The sequence below is a fragment of the Temnothorax nylanderi genome, unplaced genomic scaffold (assembly GCF_030848795.1).
Source record: "Temnothorax nylanderi isolate EJ_2023f unplaced genomic scaffold, tnyl_v1.0 TNYL_tig0569_pilon, whole genome shotgun sequence".
Lineage (NCBI taxonomy): Eukaryota > Metazoa > Arthropoda > Insecta > Hymenoptera > Formicidae > Temnothorax > Temnothorax nylanderi.
The window spans coordinates 32,839-45,221 of NW_027249631.1; positions in this window are offsets into that span (position 1 = coordinate 32,839).

Here is a 12,383-nt window from a genome sequence, read left to right on the forward strand (position 1 = left end):
GATCGCGTTTGTGAGCGCTGGTAGCGAAAAGTATACTCCTGTACGTTCGTTTGTCCCTGTCCGTATAAGTGCTAGCGTCGGGAGTTCGCATGAAGATCAACTCGTACAGACCGCGCGTGCCCTTGTATCGTACACCGTCGATGATCACGGAATCATCCGCGACCACGTCAAATCGCTTGTTACCCAGCATCGTGCCGTTCTCGCCGAGATACACTCCGTAGACGTGGTCATTCTCCTTTTTTCTGTCACCGCTCAGAAAAGCGCCCACGTACTCCCGCCCTAACGGTCCTAGTTGGCTATCCAGAGCGTCGCGACCTTCCGCCGTACTGAAAGACTCCCTGAAGGATGTCTCTAGCGCGGGAGGTGGAGTCGTCGTCTCCGATACGATCTCACGTTCTCTGGGTAAAAACCGGACCGAATCGGCGTGGATCAGCGTGGAGCTAGTCATAGTCGTCGTCGCGGAAGCCGAACTCAACCGTGCTGGACGCGACTCTCTTTTTTTCGCTGTCGTCATTGTCCTGATTGGCGTGAATACGTCGTCGTCGTCTTCCTCGTATTTGCGCTCAAAGTCGACACAAGCATCGTCGTCGTAGTCGTTGTCGCCGTTCTCGCTATCCTTCTTCGCTCTCTTCGTCGTTTTCATTTTTTTCGCGAGCGTAAAGCTGCCACCGTTGTCGCCGTCGTCGTCGCCAACCCTGTCCGGCCATTTACCCCTACGTTCCACATCATCGGCGAGCCGTTTTAGAGGTTTAAGGATAGGCTCGTATCTCTTTTCCAGAGCGATCTCGCTCTCCATCTTTCCGGCCCTGAGAGCGGCGTACTTCCTGCGAATCGAGGCGCGCGTTTTGGCTATCTCTCGCGCGGTCCTCTCTCCCGCGATCGCGCTCATACTCGCGTCGTTCGGCGAAGCGCACTGATCGGCTCTACAGCACGGCGAAGTCGTGGAACCCCCTCTGTACCGTCCGCCTCGCAACGCGCTGTCCTTGTCTATCACGGCAAAACCGTAGGTGCGTCGCCAATACTCGCGACAGAAGGCGCGAAACTCGTCGTACGACATATCGATGTTCACGTGATCGCCGTACACGTGTCGCAAATTGGTGCCGTCCTGCCTGAACAGGATCAACAGATTTGCGTTATCGCGCACGAGATGTTTCGGTATTTTAGCATACGTCTGACAGAAATAAAAGCAATCGATATTCGAATGTCGACCCATAGAAAAGTACTCCCTCATCCTGTCCTGCTTGTTGCAGGCCACGTCATCGAAGACGAAGACCGAGTCGGAAAGCGCCTCGTCGGGCGGAACGACGTCGCGATTGTCGGAAAACGCGCGATAGCTGATCTCGTCCATAGGCTCGAACAATCGTTCGAGGTATCGATACTTCGGTTGTTGCAGAGATTTCGAGTACACGTATACGTTCTCGAAACGAAGACCGTGTGATTGTTCCAGCAGATTCACCAGAACGTTCGTCTTACCGCAGTTGGAGGGACCGCAGATGATGCAACGTATGACGTTCGGTAGGAGAAGACCGTGCCTGCGCGATTCCCCGCTTCCTCTCTCGGTCACGCCCGACCTCGCTAGCGTTTTGCGATCCAGATTCGAGACTCCTATCGTCACCGACTGTCGCACGAATCGCATTTTGCCTTCTCTCTCTCTCTCTCTCTCTCTCTCTCTCTCTCTCTCTCTCTCTCTCTCTCTCTCTCTCTCGGTCTTTTCCGCAAGCGCGCGCTCGCTCGATTCGTTCGCGATGAGCTCCCGATCGCCGGGGAGGGGAGGGGAGCACGGACGTCGTTTCGTCGCGCGTGCGCAAACGCCTCGCGCGCAAGTATAAGTAGCGCGAGTGTGTCGCCGTATCCGTACAAATTCCCATGTATCCCATGAGATGTTTCCCATCGTACTGACGGACAGGCGCGATATTCTCAATCTAACCAAGGAGCTGGAATTCGTTCCGAAGATCGTTCTGTTGCGTAATTTTGAGAAATACGTGCAACTGCTGTGGAACCGTTTGCCGGAACATATAAAAGCGGATCCCGAGGTGTAGAGATATCGCGCGTGTATGGAACATTACAATCGTCCGTGGCAGTAAACGCACATAGACGGTCCACCGCCGCTCGTCAAGGACTGCTACAAGGGCAACCGCGCGTTCACCCTGAGCGGTGAGTCGTCGAAACGTTTCCGTTCGAATTAAGAAGAAGAAAAAAACCCTCTCGCAACCGCGACCGAATGCGCGGCGCTGGTCTACTCGATCGCGCGATAAACGCTCTTTCCTTCGAGCTGCATATACCCGGCTATCAATTCTGCGGGCCCGGTACGCGTCTAGCAAAGAGACTAGCGCGCGGCGAAAAAGGCATCAATTCGTTGGACGCGGCGTGTCGAGAGCACGACGTCGCGTACTCGCAAAGCGGCGAGCTCGCCGAACGACACGTCGCCGATCGACTGCTCGCCAAGAGGGCGCGCGAGCGCGTCACCGCGTAGGACTCGACGGTCGGTGAGAGACTCGCCGCGGCAGCCTTATGGGCGGCTATGACGGTGAAGACGAAACTGGGCATGGGTATGGAACGGAAAAAAGGAAAAAAGGGGAAAAGAATGGGATCGAGGAGAAACGCGAGGACGAGGAGAAAGAGGCAGAGGATACTTCCGACAGCAAAACGCGGCGGCTTCTTGCCTTTTCTACCGATGTTGGGCGCGCTCGATTCTTTGATCGGTGGCCCGGCTGGCGTGGCCAAAGCGGTGAGCGCCGGCATAGCGGCGCAACGACAACTCGAAGAACTGCAGCGACACAATCGCGCGATAGAGGGTCGCGGGTTGTACCTCGCGTCGTATAAGAAGCGCGGAAATGGTGCGAGGAGAATCGTCGAAAAAAATTTCGTGGAAGAAAGCGACGTTTACGGCGACGTCGGATCTGTCGTCGTACGGCGTCACGACAAGCGAGCAGCTCGATCGATCGGCGCGTCGCCTACGCATACCGTTTTTCCGTGGGGTGTTCATGCGCGACGCTCTGCCGACGAGGGTGCGATACGCGGAGTGCGGCATTGTGAATCTTGACGACGCGGCGGGTCCAGGCACGCATTGGGTCGCTTACGCGAAGAAAGGGAACGCGGCGATTTACTTCGACGCGTTCGGAAATCTTCGTCCTCCGAGGGATCTCGCGCGATATCTCGGCGGCGGCAGTGGCGGCGAGAGCGCGATCGTGACGTATAATCGTCGCGCGTTTCAGACGTTCAATCAGAGAATCTGCGGACAGCTGTGCCTGCGATTTCTTCGCGAGATCGATTGGGGGAGTGGTGGACGATCGACGTTCTCCCGCGATGTCGTTGACGCTCACGTTAACCGGAACCAGCAACGTTCTCACGGCAAGTCACTTTCCCGCTTTGGATCTGAGCGACGGCGAATACGAGCTGGGTTTGGCGACTTTTAAGACGTACAATTCGATACCGAACGTTACATCCTCGAACAATCGATTCTACTTCGGCGAGGACGACCGGAGAATCGTCATTCCGGAAGGATCGTACGAGCTGCGAGCCGTGAGCAGATATCTGCGCGCCGCTCTTCTTCATCGCGAACGTCGCGCCCGTGAAAGAGAAAAAATGAAAGAGAAAGGAGGAAAACTGCAACTGGTAAAAGAAACAAACCGAACAAAGAAGGACGACGACGACGATGATGACGGTTATCGCATATACGAAGACGAACACGACGATGACGACGACGGTGACGGTTATGGCATATACGAGGACGACGGCAAGAACGACGACGATGACGACGGTGATAGAACGATACTCGCTCTTCGCGCCAACGAGAATACCATGAGGAGCAAGATAAAGTGCACCTACAGAGTGAATTTTATAAAACCGAACAACATCGATTCTCTTTTGGGTTTCTCGCGCGATCGTATCCTAAAACCGAACAAATGGTACGTTTCCGACGGACCCGTTGACCTCATGAGCGTGAACATAATTCATATCGAATGCAGCATCACCACGGGAGCATACAGCAACGGACGATCGGTGCACGCGATACACGAATTCGCGCCGAAAGTTCCACCGGGATATAAACTGTCGGAGACTCCGACGCAGATCATTTACCTCCCGATCGTCGCGCGAAACGTCACCGATATCACAGTGCGAATTGTGGATCAAAACGATCGGTTGATCGACTTTCGCGGCGAGAAGATAACGATTAGACTGCACGTACGTCGTCGCCGCAGTTAGTGTGTGTGTGCGCGTATCTCCGCGTATCTCCGCGACCTGAAGGGAGAGAGAGCGAGAGGGATGCTCGTTCTGAACGGATCGAGCGCGGATTGTACGAAAGAGCGAGCTAGCCCGTTCTACGACGAAATCGGAAGCATAAGGAAGAGAAGAGGTGGTGGAGGAGGAAGGAGAGCCGTTCACAGCAGCGCCAACGTCAAGTTCCTACGATCGCTGGGTCTCGCCGTGAGAAACGCGTCGCCGCCGCGTCGTTTCTACATCGAAAGGAAAGATCATGGCCGACATCCTGAGTATCGGCGGTGAGCCGATCTTCGACGAGCGCATCATCGGAATCGAGACTCACACGTATAACCCGTACGTCAACACGACGTTCGGGCACAACGACGAGATACGAATACCCATACAGCAGCAGGATCTGTATACGCTGCCGTGCGACAGTTTCCTGTACGTCGAGGGACGACTCTATGACGACGGCGCGACGACGTTGGAGGAGAGGGATGATCAAAGGCAATACGCGAAATTGGTTAACAACTGCGTCGCGTTTATGTTCGACGAGATTCGAACTCGACGGTGTGGAGATCGACCGGTGTAGAAACGTTGGAATAACCAGCACGATAAAAAACTACGTGTCACTGACCGCACACCACCGAACGAGCCAGGAGACTGCAGAACGCCGGATGGAGTTATCCGACAAACGAATCGAATCTGAACAGCGCATCCCATCAATTCAACTTTTGCGTACCTTTGAATATTCTGTTAGGTTTCTGCGAGAACTATAAACGCGTGGTGATAAACGCGCGACACGAGCTTATCCTGATACGCGCTCGTAACGACGTCAACTGCGTCGTAGGTCCGAAAAAAACCGTGCCGAGAGATCCAGCCAAGGATACTAAAATTACGCTACTGAAGGTGCAATGGCGTATGCCTCACGTGGCGTTAAACGATGTGACTAAGTTATCGCTATTGCGAACTGTTCGGGCGCGCACTGAATTGACGCCGAACGAACCGCCAGACCCGTCCAGAGAAGACGCGAGATATCACGTGCGGCTCCGCTTTGTTTTTTACACGGAGGTCACACTTTAAACCCGGTGACCGATATTGTTGACGAGCACGACTAACGAACAAAGGCGACGGACAAAGATTGTCGATCCAAATATACCGCAGAAATGAAAAGTACAGCGTTTATAATTTAACAAACTTTATTCTGTTATTAATTGTCCGGAATTGAGTTTAGAAAGGCCGAGACACTTGGGGCGGAGGCACCACTGGCCTAGCAGTTGTCCTTCCAACGGATAGCGAGAAGAAAGTCTCTCTATTTAACGCTTCGGTTGCGAATTGCACCGATTTTCTCGGTTCGATTGGAATTGCACGCACGGCGCGAGAAACCGAAAAGGCGTTTGCGTAGAGTTGCGCGCCCAGCGCGAGAGAACGGAACGGCCTAGCGCACAGAAATCGAACCGTTGAAGCGCGGACTTAACTTCGCTCGAATCGCTTGTAATTACCGATGTGTACATTTGCGAGGTGTCCGGACGACTGTGACTGAGTCGTTTCGGAAACGGTTTTCTGGCGGGGATTAACGCTGAAGAACGCTCTAATTGGCGCTTGTCGAATTCAGGCGCGTGTCAATTGGTTTTGGGCCTCTCGGCGTTTCCTAACTTATGTATATTATTGTGACAAATACGTTTATTTTGCCTGATAAACAGGAATGGATTCCAAAAGAAATTATATAACAATACATGTTGTGACGTGACATTTGTCGCGTCCTCCACCCAGACGGTAGCTCGGCCGAGGGGAAGGTCGGGGATGGCGCCTCGGCCCGAGTCGGGGGAGGGCGATTTGCGTTAACTAATCTTTTAGCTAAGTTCCGTAGGGAAAACCGGTGGTGCCGGAGAACGAGATCAGCGAAAAGATGTAACGACGAAAGTCGCGACGAGGGAAGGACGGGCGCAGGGAGGACGCACGGCGGAGTGGTCGGCCGACGGGCGGGCTACCGGGACCTGCCGCGAAGGAAGCGCCGAAAACGCCTCGCACAGCACGATACGGCCCCGCCGCAGCAAAACTACGGGCGTGCCACCGCGACTGCAGCGCGGGTGGACGACCCAAGCACACCCCGACGGCGACGAGAGGGCCGAGCGGCGCCGCCACGGCCTGGCCAGCCGGGCGGGAAACCGCGAGGGGCCCACGCACGCACGCCGCAGCTTACTCGAACGGCCCGCGGAAAGTGGCGGAAGTCGTCGGTAGCGTCGCGAGCAGGGCGACACACACCCAACCAATCGGCGGGGCGGAAGGACCGCGAGCGTGAGGGCGCGCGGGGGCCCAACGTAGTTCCGCCGAGCCGACCGCTCCAGACTGTCGAATCAGCCGTTGACGAGGAGCCATCCCAGGACGAGCGCCCCGACGCCGCCGAGCCGCAGCGAGCAGCAATTGTGTAAGATCTCCACTCCGGTGCCACCACGTAATTAAGGGCTCGATCTCGGTCGCGACCAGGCGCCAGTAAATGTCGATACCGATTCGATTACCGTGTGAATCGGCCTGATTAACTGTTGCCTGTAGATACCGGCTCCCGTTGCGTGGGCGCCGGTCAGCTGATCGCGGCTATTAGCCGGAACCGCGGGCGCGTGGCCGGCCGAGATCGTCGCCAGAGAACTTGTCAGGAGCCCTCCTCGAAGGCTCGCGTGATCGACAGTCAATTCGCGGTCGGTGTATTGTGTATTTCGTGAATCGTGAGCAGGGACGTGCCGCGGGCGGCGCGTTCCGGCCGATACGGCGTTTAGTGTTGCGTATTTGTGAGTACCGGTGCTCCTCGTGCGCGGAGGAGTGCCGCACGTTTCGAGAGATATTGCGTCGGGCACTGTGCGTTGCACCGCGGGCTTCACGGAAGTTTTGCGTCACGCGTGTTGGCCAGTGCCGTCGCGTTAGCTCGCGAAGGAATTTCGCGAGCGTATCGGATAACGTTGCGTGTTTGTGAGTTCGCGTCTCGGGCCTTCTGCCGTACGTGTGAGAATTATCGCGTGTCCGAGTTTACGGTATCGCGTATATTGCGTGTTCGAGTTTACGGTATTGCGTATGCGCGGCCGACTGTGCATTCGTGTTCGATGTGTAGCGCCGGGGTTTTGGGAGGGGTTGCGTATGCGGATTGAGGATATTTGCACGGAGCAAGTTACCGCTTTTCCGCGACCGTACGGGTTGAGAGTGCCGAGCTCGCTTAAGAGCCTCGCGGGTATTTTACGCCGTCCGTTCGGACAAGTCTTATCGCGCTCGCTCGAAGGGAGAGAGCCTCGCGGACATGCGGCGATCACGCACCTCGTGCGTGTGTTAGGCGCCGGCTCTACTATCGCGGTGCTACCGAACATCGGTACCGCCTCCGCTCCTGAATTCCGACCATATTGTGCATTATGTGAAATACATCTCTATCGGTATTATTTGCTACCATTTATTTTGTGTGTTGATTGCGTTGCGTCCCCTCTCCACCGTCACCCTCGTATCACGGAACTGCGCCCTGAGCTCGCGCCGAGGTCGTAAGAACAAACATTGTCGAGACGTGGTGCGCGTCTATAATCGCACCTGGCGCCCAATCAAAAGGTATCGATGAAGATCCCGGATACGGAAGTTACGGTAAGAGATTTGACACCTCCTCGAGCTACGGTAAGAGAGTTGTCCTCCTCGAGCTATCGTCTGGTCATTAGACGGTGAATTTGCAGCCGCGCCCCTTCGGCCGGCGAGACCGCGGGAAATCGGGTTGCAATGTAACGGAAAGATACAAATTTAACAAGAATAAATCGCTGGAATCCCCAACACAAACGTTGGAGAGCGGACGATTTCTGAGCGCGGGCTTTCGCTTTTGGGACCTGTACGAATTTCCCCTGCTGCAGAGCACGACCAAGCATTCGTGGGCCGTGAAAGCCGCGCCGCAGTTGGAGAAGCCGCGATACGTCATATTCGCGCTGCAGACCGGACGGCGAAACAAATTCACGGAGGACGCTTCGAGGTTCGATCATTGCGCGCTCGCCAACGTGAAATTGTATCTCAACTCGGAATTCTATCCCTACGACGACGTGAACGCGGATTTCGAAAGCGACAAGTTCGCCGTGCTGTACGAGATGTACGCGAAATTTTGAGGAGCGTACTACGGAGACAGTCGCGACGACGCGCTTTTTTCATCGCTTCGTTTTGGCGGGAACAATGGCCGCAGCAGCAACGACGACGACGATCTTCGTCGACCTGTAGGGATTCGTGGTGGGCGACAGATTCGTCGCGAAGGAGGTGGCCGTGCTCTGAAGCGAGACGCGCGAACTCGCGCATGACGTGTTTCGCGCGCCGATGGAGTGGAACCTGCTCACGAGCGCCGAGAAAGCAAGAGCCAGCTGGCTGATGGCGAACCATCACGGCCTCCGTTGGAGAGACGGGGACGTGGACTATCGCGTAGCCAGGTCGATTATTCGACGCGCGGTGTGCGACAACCTGGGCGAGAGAGGAGAGACGCCCGGCGCGCGAATCTACGTGAAGGGTCTCGAGAAGAAGAGATGGCTGGAGGAGATTCTCGGCGACGCCGTTCGCGACGTCGACGCGACAATCGAGACCATCGACACCGATCGGTTGGAGTTTCTTCGCGCCGATCGAGACCATCGACACCGAGTACGACGACATCGATCGGTTGAAGTTTCTTCGCCCCGATCGTGCGTTTCGCTGTTGACGTCATCAACGGTGCTGCGCGATGGAGAACGTGATGAAGTTGCGCGACTGGTGGAACGAGCGACGCGAGTGTCTCTCCAACATCGACTCCACAGATCAAATATAGATGTGTATCCATCCATCTATCTATATATATATATTTTATTCAATAATAAAAAAACTGATGCAAAATCGACGGACGATGGGTGCGTTCGGGGAGCTTGCTACCACGCTACCAACGCTAACGCTATTAACTCCGTTCATGGAGCCATGATAGCGCTAGCGAATGCGAGCTCCATGAACAGCAGTAGCGTACTAGCGTAGCGTTTCGTAGACCCCTGCGCCAAATTTGAAAAGCTGAGTTAATAGATGCTGCTGTATCAATTACTTCTTTAATATTTTCAGGGCAGAAGTTGAGAGTAGTATGTGTGTAAATGAATACGATTCATTCGTAGTAAAACAACTTAAAGAAACTATTTTATGAAACTCATGTTTGCAAAGCACTTCTGGATCCGACTCTTCAAAGTGTTAGAGGTGTTGCTGAATATCTCGCAGACAAGCAGCAATCTCCTGAGGAATTTTTAATATTATGATCCCCAAAATGGTTCCCCTGAATATTAGAAATGAGCAAGTTAAATTATTTTTATATTTTATTTATTAACATTAAGCGTCGTTTTAGATTAGATCATATTTTAACAAATATTTTTGTTCTAGTAAAACTTATTGTCCAGTTGAGTGACATTGTTTTTATATAAAATGAGAAATATAATTAAATATATTTTTTAATAATATATCCATATTCGGTTCCATTTGATTATACGCTATATAAAATTAATTTATACTTTTAATACAATAAAAAAATTAGTGTATATGAATTTTGTCCATTAAGCTATATATAACTTTTATTACAGTTTTTATAAACTATATATCTAAGCAATACCTAGTCTAGGTAATTTACAGTATCTAGATTTACAAAATCTCGCCCCCACGACGACGGCGCGCCGCCGCGGCGGCAGCAACCGGCACGGAGGCAATGCCGTCGCCGCGACAGGGACAACGGGGCGGGGAACCGGGGACGGCGGGGAGGGTCATCCCCGCCGCCACCACCCCGCCCAAGGGCACCGCCACGCCGCTGTCGTGCAAATGGCGGCGCCAGAGGAGTGACGGCTCCCCCTCGACGCGCGGGGGTGGTTAGCCATTTTAACAGCAGCAGCGAGGGACCACGACAGCCGCGTCAGCGCGGTGGCCGGCGTCTCCTCGCTGCGTCCTCCTCCTCTGATTTTGTGGGGGGGGGGGGACAGATAACGTTAGGGAGCGGGGACGGATGGGTCTCCACCGGATAGACTGCGCCGCGGAGTGCTGTAGGCCTTCTAAAGGCCTGCTCCCCGTCTCGCTACGCGAGGCGGGAGCGCCGTCGGCGCGGCTGATGGGGCACTCCCTCCCCCTCCCTCTTGCTGGCTCTTGCCCTATTTGTTGGGGCAAGTATTCGGACAGAGGATAAGACTTCGGCCCTCCACCACATGTAAGAGGGTTGAATCCGGGGGGTGCGGCCGCGTGGGCGGGGCTAACCACGCGGCCGTTGTAGATGCCCCCCGCGCGAAGGGTGGCGGACCGGAGCTGATGTCCTTCCGGCCCGCCACACACACACGACGACGTACAATGGCCTAAGGCCGAGTGGGCGGTATACAAAGCCGCCCACAGGACTGACGCCCAACAGGGCGCGGCGCGGGGGGAGTCCCGGACGAATCACACGTTTCCCGGGGCTCCCCCTCACGTGTGAAAAACGCGCCTAGATGGACATCCGCTGGGTTTTTAGCCGGTAAGAATCCGGCACTCCCCTCGTCCTCTCCCCGGAGGCGAGGGAGTCTTCCCCCTCCCATACAGAGGGGGCTACCGGGCCATATACCGGGCCTCCGGGCCCGGGAACCCGGACCGAGTCGAAGATTTCCCAGCGAAAAAAAAAAGATTTACAAAATCTAGGCTTAATATTGTATAATTAAGCCTAGTATATATATAAGTCTTACATAGTTTATATTTGCAACAGCTTCTATATTAATCACCAAATATAAGATTATTATTTTTATGATATATATAAGTTAGATTCTCATGTTTAGTTTTACTTTTTCATAATAGGCATCTAATAAAAAAGCAGATTATCTTAATAAGTCGTGTGAGCTTCTTGGAGTTAAAAAATTACGATTGGAGTTGGCTGCGAAACATACAAGCATTATTCCTCCTGAAGATCCTATTCTTGTCAAAGTTAAAAATTATTTACATATGTCAGAATCTATTATCGAAGATCCTCTACAATGGTAGAATAAAATGAAGTTGTCACTGCCGAATTTGTACAAATTGGTATGCTGCATTTATGCCATACCGATTACAAGTTCAGCATCTGAACGCTCGTTTTCTTCTGCAGGTTTGCTTATCACAGCAAAACGTTCTTCGTTAAAACCATCAAAATCTAATAAAATATTATTTATTCACGATAATTTCAAATTAATAAAAGATATGTATTTAAAGTCAGTAAAATAAGTTTTACATTAAGTGTAAGTTATATTATTCATATTATTTATACAACTTAATATGTGAAGAAATGTTTAATAAGTAAGAGAGAAAGAAGTCTGATATCTGATGGTTATACAGTGAATTACATTTTATTTTTGTTACGTATGATGGTCAGGAATAACATTTTAAGATAAATTTTATTTTCTTTTGTGAAAAAAAAGATATTAGTAATGCTAATAAAGTGATCGTATTTTAAAAACAAGTGCTGAGTATTTATTGTTTGCTATTTTTGTTCATATTATTTATGAAAAGTTAAAATTGAACTTTATTTTAAGTCAGGAGGATTTAAAAAAATGTACTAACGCCGCCGTTCGCCGTCGCCGCCGATAAATTATCATCCGCCAATTCTGCCGCCGCTGAAAGAGAAAATTATCGGCGAACTTGGCGCCGCCAAACTATTTTGCTTCAAACGCCGCAATTCACTACCATTCACTATTGCGCTGTTCATAGAGCCTGTAAACGCTAACGCTATTAGTGCACTACCTCGGAAGGAAGAGCGTTGGTAGCGAGCAGTTATGACGTATAACACTACCAGTAATGACGTCACGACAGCGTTTGGTAGCGCTATCATAGAGCTCCGCGAACAGCCAGTAGCGCTAGGTAGCGCTAATAGCGTCTCCCCGAACGCACCCGATGTTATTCATTTTTCGCATACCTACACTCTAAATCGTACTCGATAACGCCGAGCGCGAGACGGATGAGAGCGATAACGTCGAGCGCGCGAGACGGGTGAGAGCGATAGTATCGACCGCGCGAACCTTAACGCCAAATGCGAGGCGGGTACGAGCGACAACGTTGAGCGCGCGAGACGAGCGCGAGCGATAGCGACGAGCGTGATACGGGAGCGAACAAGAGCGTCGAACTTTTTAAAAATAGCATTTGCATAGAGGGAAAATGCATTTTTTTTTATCAAACCGACTTATCCGCCGGAATCGTCGACG